Here is a 6,989-nt window from a genome sequence, read left to right as displayed (position 1 = left end):
TTTGGGTTTCTTTAATTATATGTAATAGTGTTTTAGAACTCGAAATTGGGTTTTGGATATTCCACGCAATTTATCCATCTCAAAATCAATAGGATTGGTTCAAAAATTGTAATAATAATAATTACAACAATAATAAAAACAATAATCACCATTATCATCATTCAAGCTTGATCCCAATTATTTTGTATCTGTTACATGAATCTTGTTTCTTCATTCTTCTGTATCAAAAAATTTATACAACGTTAAGTGATTTTATGGCAAAATTTTAAGGGGGAAAAGAGTCAAGATTACATATACAAAATTGGCATCCTACATTTACTACTAGATTGGGTTTTACATGGGGAAATAAACAGACAGTATGCTCCCTGAGCATAATATCTTTTTTATTATTAGATTTATGGAAGTTAATAACCACTACGTGTAATGGGACTCATCCTTTAATACCTTTTCAATATAAAAAATAAGAAAGTAGACGACTTACACGTAGAGATTGAGAGACAGAGCATAATAAAGACCACCTAAGCCACAATGCCCATTGATGAAAAAAACCTAGAGAGAGAGATAACACACTTCTAATCCCTAGAGAGAGAACAAATACTTCATTAATCCTATAAAAACTCGAGAATGGGCTGACAAATCTAGAATGGGTTGGGGCCTTAGTGGTAGTACCAATAAGCTTTATGATGAAGCTTCGGACTCCATTTTTATTAAAAGAGTACGAGCCCAAATCCTCACTAACTTCTTTATTTATTTATTTTTAATCTGAAAAAATCTAGAGAGAGGATAATACACTACTAATCCTTAAAGAGAGAACAAACACACCACTGATCCTAAGAAATCGCCAACATTCCCCATATCATATCAAGAGAGAGAACAGAGTGGAGAGAGCCACATCAAGTATCTTATCCTCCACAGGATTACCATAGTACACCGCAGCTGGTGGTGCAGCCCGAAAATTACCATACTAACCTGCAGCTGGTGGTGCCGCCCCTCCATAATTACCATAATACCCTCTACCATAATAACCCCCTGTCGGAGGGGCATAAACTAGCGGCGCTGGAGACGCACCATAAGCGTACCTGCTGTACAATTGAGGTGCAGGGTGGACGATAGAGTCATAAGGCTTTGGGACTGGCTTCGGAGCACACCCCGTATGCGAATTACAATTTCGACCTGAATTATTATTTATTTTGTTTATCATACTATGAGTGTCAAGACAAGATCCGAACTGTCTAATTTCTCCCTCAGATAAATGACTTCGCCTTGCTGCTGTTGTTTGTTGTTTTTGTATTATTATTATTATTATTATTATTATTATTATTATTATTATTATTTATTTTGTTTATCATACTATGAGTGTCAAGAAAATATCTGAACTGTTTAATTTCTCCCTCAGATAAGTGACTTAAGAACTCCTAATTTCAATGAAAAAATTTCCTAATTGCTCTCTATATGTTTTTGAAAAAAATAACGTTGTAAGATTGAACATAAATTGTTCAATTTGAATCGTAAACTCTAAGTGTTAAAAAACTCAAAATTCAATTTTTTATTTTTTTTATTTAATAATAATCATTTAGTGATTCTTATGTGATTCTCAAATTTTGAGATTGAAAAAGATCCTCCTAAGCACGTCTTCTAACTGATGGAGTAGGTGTACAATATTGCTCCCATGGAGCATAGTTAACTGATGGGAGTAGGTGTACAATATTGCTCCCATGGAGCATAGTTTACAGGCTCATAATTCTTCTGGAAAAGATTCTAGCCCGCCCTCAAGCAAAAGTGAGAACAGTTTGACATAGTTGGTGCCAGGAGAGGGCAAAATACTCATATACAAGAGGCCAGTCACTACACATGGGAATAGATGCACAATATGCTCCTGCAGGAGCATAGTATACAGTTTATAATTCTTTTGGAGAAACTTTACCCCTCCTCCCTAGAGAAAACAACGGCTCAATATTGTTGGTTCCATACGTTTGACGAAGAGGGCAAAATACTGCTTACGCAAGCGGCTAGTCAATACACATGCATTATCAACTGCCCATATGTACAATGAACGGTGGATGCAAATAAAAGTATGTAAACAGAGTTGGATCATTAGATTGGTTGATCTCTAGTATCATATATTGAATGGACGGCAGATGCACCTTCACTCTACTTTGCATGCATCAATTGAGCATAACGCAGGAATGGGCACAAGGCTAGGTGGTTAGGGTGGTGGGTTGCCATCACAACATAACTTCTTGAGTAGAGGTGGCAATGGACCAGGAAACCCGATGGGTAGGAAGTTCTTTATGTTTGTCTATCTTGATTTTAGTTCATCTTTAGATCTACTTACCTTAGTTTTAAAAGTGTTTTTGGCAAGAAAATCAGCTGGCACTGCAGCAATACGTGGAGGAAACTAATCTATCAATATAGACTTTTCTTCAACAGATTGTAATTTGACTGGCCCTCCAATATCTACTAATTTTCATAATTTAATTAGTTTGAAGCTCAGATTAAAGAGGATCTCTCCATAAGAAACTCTCTCGAGTTTGGCTGTAAACAAGCTTCATTGGTATGCAGTGATCATATAAAACTCTGGTCGCACATCTTCTCTTCGCCCATCCAACTCTAGTTCTATGTATGACGTCTTCTTCAATCTCTCTGTTTTCCTAGATAATAGACCCAAGATATCGAAAATATACTCTTTTTGGTATTTTTTGCGTGTCAATCTTGACTAGTTTCATAAACAAGCTAGTGGGTTTGGTTTGATTATCACGTTTACATTTAAACCAAGCATATATAAGTGGACGGACTGCCTTTTAATTCGAGAAAAAGAAGTGTTTAGACAAATTCACATTTCTACTTATGAACAAGCCACCGACATTCTTTGTTTATATTGATAAATAGACTCTTTTTTTTTCTTCTTTGTTGAAATGGAGATAAATAGACTCTTTAAAAGGCATACGCAAGGAGGTATGGTTACGAGAAGGGAAGAGATAACCAAAAAAGCAAGTTTTGAATGAAGTGAGACAGCGAGACAGAAAGAGACTAGTATAAGGTAATTGTCCTGTCCAAGATCCTAAGTAGGGGATTGTAAGGCTCGTCCTATGCTAGCATGGATATGTGTGTTAGTGTTTGACATGGATATGAGTAGCAAAAATATTAATGCTAAGATTGCCCTTTCATAAAAGATACACCATTTACTAAATAAGAGAAATTAGATTTTTTGTTGCACTAAGTGATTTTATGACAAAATTTTAAGGGAAAAAAGTCAAGATTATACGTACAAAATTGGTATCCTACATTTACTACTAGATTGTGTTTTACCTGGGGAAATAAACAGACAATATGCTCCTAGAGCATGATATCTTTGAGAAAGTATATAGTGAAATCATTTATCTTTTTTACAAGGTGGTAATAATTAATCTTGATTGAGTAGATATGAAAAGTAAGTAGCTGTATTTATTTTATTGACCAAGTTAAAAGTTCAAAAAAAATTTCTTGAACTTTGTAACACATCCAACCTATCAAATTTCACATAAGATGGTTGTAAGTAATTGTGACCTCCCTATTCAAAAAGTAAATAATCCGATTGTATACAATCCCATCTTTTTTATTATTAGATTTATTTACAGAAGTTAATGACCAATATGTAATGGGTAAGCCTCATGCTTTGCTTACCTTTTCAATACCAAAAAAATGGTTTACTTACCTTTTCAATACCAAAAAAGCAAAAAAAAAGAAAGAAAAGAAAAGTAGAACACTTGCACATTGCTAGAGATTGAGAGAGACACAATGCCTCGAGATGAAAAAGGCTAAAGAGAATTAACATACTACTGATCCTTAGAGAGAGAACAAACATATGAAGAGAGAGAAAGAAGCCATGATCCCCAAAACCATCATCATAAGAGAAATCACCCTCCACTCCCTCAGCAACATTATCAGTTATCTTATCCTCCACATAATCCGCTCCCTCCGCCAAAGCCAACACACGTAGTCCCTCAGCCACCGCTCCAACCTCCACCCCTGTCCCCATTCCCATTTCGCTCCTCCTCCTCTCAGGCGGGGTGCCGCCGGATAATTGCCATAGTGCCCCGCAGCTGGTGGTGCCCCTGGATAATTACCATAGTTCCTGGCAGCTGGTGGTGCCGCCGGATACTTACCATAGTACCAGGCAGCTGGTGGTGCCGCCCCTCCAAAATTACCATAATACCCCCCACCAGAGGGGGCCTCCCCTCCATAGCTACCATAATACCCCCTTGCGGGAGGGGTGTAACTGTAAACTGGCGGCGCTGGAGGGGCACCATAAGCATATCCGCAGTACAATTTAGGCGCCGGGTTGTGAATATGGTCCTAAGGCTTTGGGACTGGTTTCTGGGCATACCCCCGCATAACGGTTTTGAATTGCAATTTCGACCTGAATCTCGCCTTGTAGGCGGCCGGACAGCCTCTTGAGCTTCAGGGTTTTGGAGAAGCGGTGGTCAAAACCTGCATCCTCTATGACTTCTCTTAGTGGCAGAGTCGCTGATCCGATGAGCTGCTTGGTCTCCGCCTCGCCGCTCCCATGGACCACGTTGATCCGCAATGTGGAATCCTCAGGGCGGTCTCTTAAGGGGAGGGTGAGCTTGTAACCCACGCGAGTCGAGCTTTTTAAGTTGGGATCGACCCAGGCCGCTACATACGGTTTGATGTCGCCATGGCGCCAGTTCACGTTATGGAGGTCTTTAGCGGAGACGACAGTGACCTCGAGCTCCATGGCCTTGGTCTCATAAAGAGAGGATAAAATTGTTGGAAACTGCTGATCAAAGATTAAGAAGGCCAGAAACGATGTACAAACCATTGTTTTTAGACTCGGCGGGACGGGGCGCGGCTAGTCCGAGTAACATGTACCAATTTTATGAAAATTGTTTCATGCGGAGCTGGACCGCAATTCTACATTCCGCATGGACCGCAATTCTACAATATGTTGTCTAGAGGTACAAAGCATTCATCTTATGTCTAGCAGTAGAAAGCATCCATTTTGAAAATGAATGCAAATAGGTAGTCCATCTAAAAATAATTATAACTAATTGTCCATATGTTTTTTTAATAAAATTATTATTTTTAGTTTTAATTTTTCATGATCTCCATATTAAAAACTTTATATTCTTTAAAAGTTAGAAACAAATTATATATAAAATATATATTTATTGCCAAGCCCGCATTTCTACAATATGCGGGCTGGCACATATAACCTAGGGGTCGCAATGGGTTAGGTTCGGTTGGACCTGGACCTAGACCTGAATGTATTTAGGGTCCAGGTTTTGGACCCGGACCCATACCCGAACGTATTCAAGGTCCAAGTTTGGGACCCGGACTCAAACCCGAATGTATTAAGGGTCTAGGTTTTGGACCCACACCCATACACGAATGTATTCAGGGTCCAAGTTTTGGACCCGAACCCGACTTGTCGGGTCCAAAAGTTGGACCCATACCGTAACTGTCAAGTCCCGGGTCTGGTCGGGTCCATTGCCACCCTCACTATGAGCTTCATCTATTGTAGCCTACAATGGTGAACAAGAGAACTAATTTTTGAAAGGTGGGCGATTAGAGAGAGAGAGAGAGAGAGAGAGACATTCGAGATCCAGAGAGAGCTATGTCTCCAAGAAACTAAGGGAGGGAGAATTGCATGTTGGGTTTATTTAGCCTTTAAAGGCTTTATGAGTGCTTGTAAAATGAAATGATATAGTGGAAATGAACTCAGTGGGAGTGTGGTCCCTCGTGGACCATATTAACCAAACGATGATTTGCTGATACCGATCTAGGCCAAAATAATAAATCAATGAGGGTTTATGGGTTAGCCCTTGATGATGTTCAAGAACAAGCCTGGATGAGTGAGCCGAGGGACTGTGTGACCACTGTGTGAGATGGTGTGGCCTACAGAGACAGGGGCGAAAACCTCATCAACGTACCATCACACGGCATGCATACCGATAGATTGTTCGAGAAAGCCAGAAATCTACCTTTTTGGGTGAAGTGTATGAATATGTGAGAGATACCCCTATGCGCCATAGAGCCGTGGTCACATAAAATCTTGATGACCTTAAATTGTCTGTAGGGGAGAACTTGTAATCCACAGACTGGGATTGCGACCCCTTGGCTCAGCCGCCAAACTTTGGTGACACCCCAATGAGCCCCTGCATGGACTGTGGGTCATGAGAAACATTGGGTTGGTTCGATAAGGCAAGTGTGGTATGTAGTCCACAGTTGAAGGTGGAGTGCCCCATGATTGCAGATTAAATTTCTTAACCATATGGATCCATTTCTCATCAAGTTAATTTAATTATGTTTGTTTTATTATAGAAATTATTTTAAAATTATTATTTGAATTTTTATGAGTCATTTGATATTTTATTTATAATTTTTTTGGACTTATAAAAATGAAGATATTGATTCTACAAAATTATAAAATTCAAATAATGTTTTAGAATTTTTTTTGATAATTTAAAATTATATAAAATATCATGGAGAGACTCATAGTGCACATGGGCCCACCATGTGTCAAGTGGGTAGGGCCCACATGTGCCATACATGGGTGGCACGCCCCACCCATTGGATTCTTTCTTGGACTTTAAGTTATTTCATGTTTTGATAATATTATGTTATGGCATTTGGTCAAATAAAATATGGAATATTTTGACCATATATTGACCAAATATTGAAAGCATATATTGACTTGATATATCTTTGAAATATTTTGTGAAAGATTATGGAATGCATAATATTTTAATTTACCTAATTTCTGTTGATGGGAAAGTGGTTCAGGAAAGAGAGATTGAGTTAAATTTACAAAGGGTGCACCTCCAAATTTTATCATAAGAGGTAATTTTGATGTTAAAGTTTCTTGGGATGGCGTGAGAATATATTTTTATCTCTATTTATAAAAATATCAAACAGGAGGCAAATCTAGAAGAAAAATAAAAAACAAAGAAAAATTAAGATTCAATGTTTATAGTATCAAACAGGAG

Source organism: Amborella trichopoda, chromosome 7 (assembly GCF_054954075.1).
Source record: "Amborella trichopoda isolate Santa Cruz 75 chromosome 7, AtrichopodaSantaCruz75HAP2 v2.0, whole genome shotgun sequence".
NCBI lineage: Eukaryota > Viridiplantae > Streptophyta > Magnoliopsida > Amborellales > Amborellaceae > Amborella > Amborella trichopoda.
The sequence above is the reverse complement of the archived record's forward strand: the minus strand, read 5'-3'. Positions refer to the sequence as shown.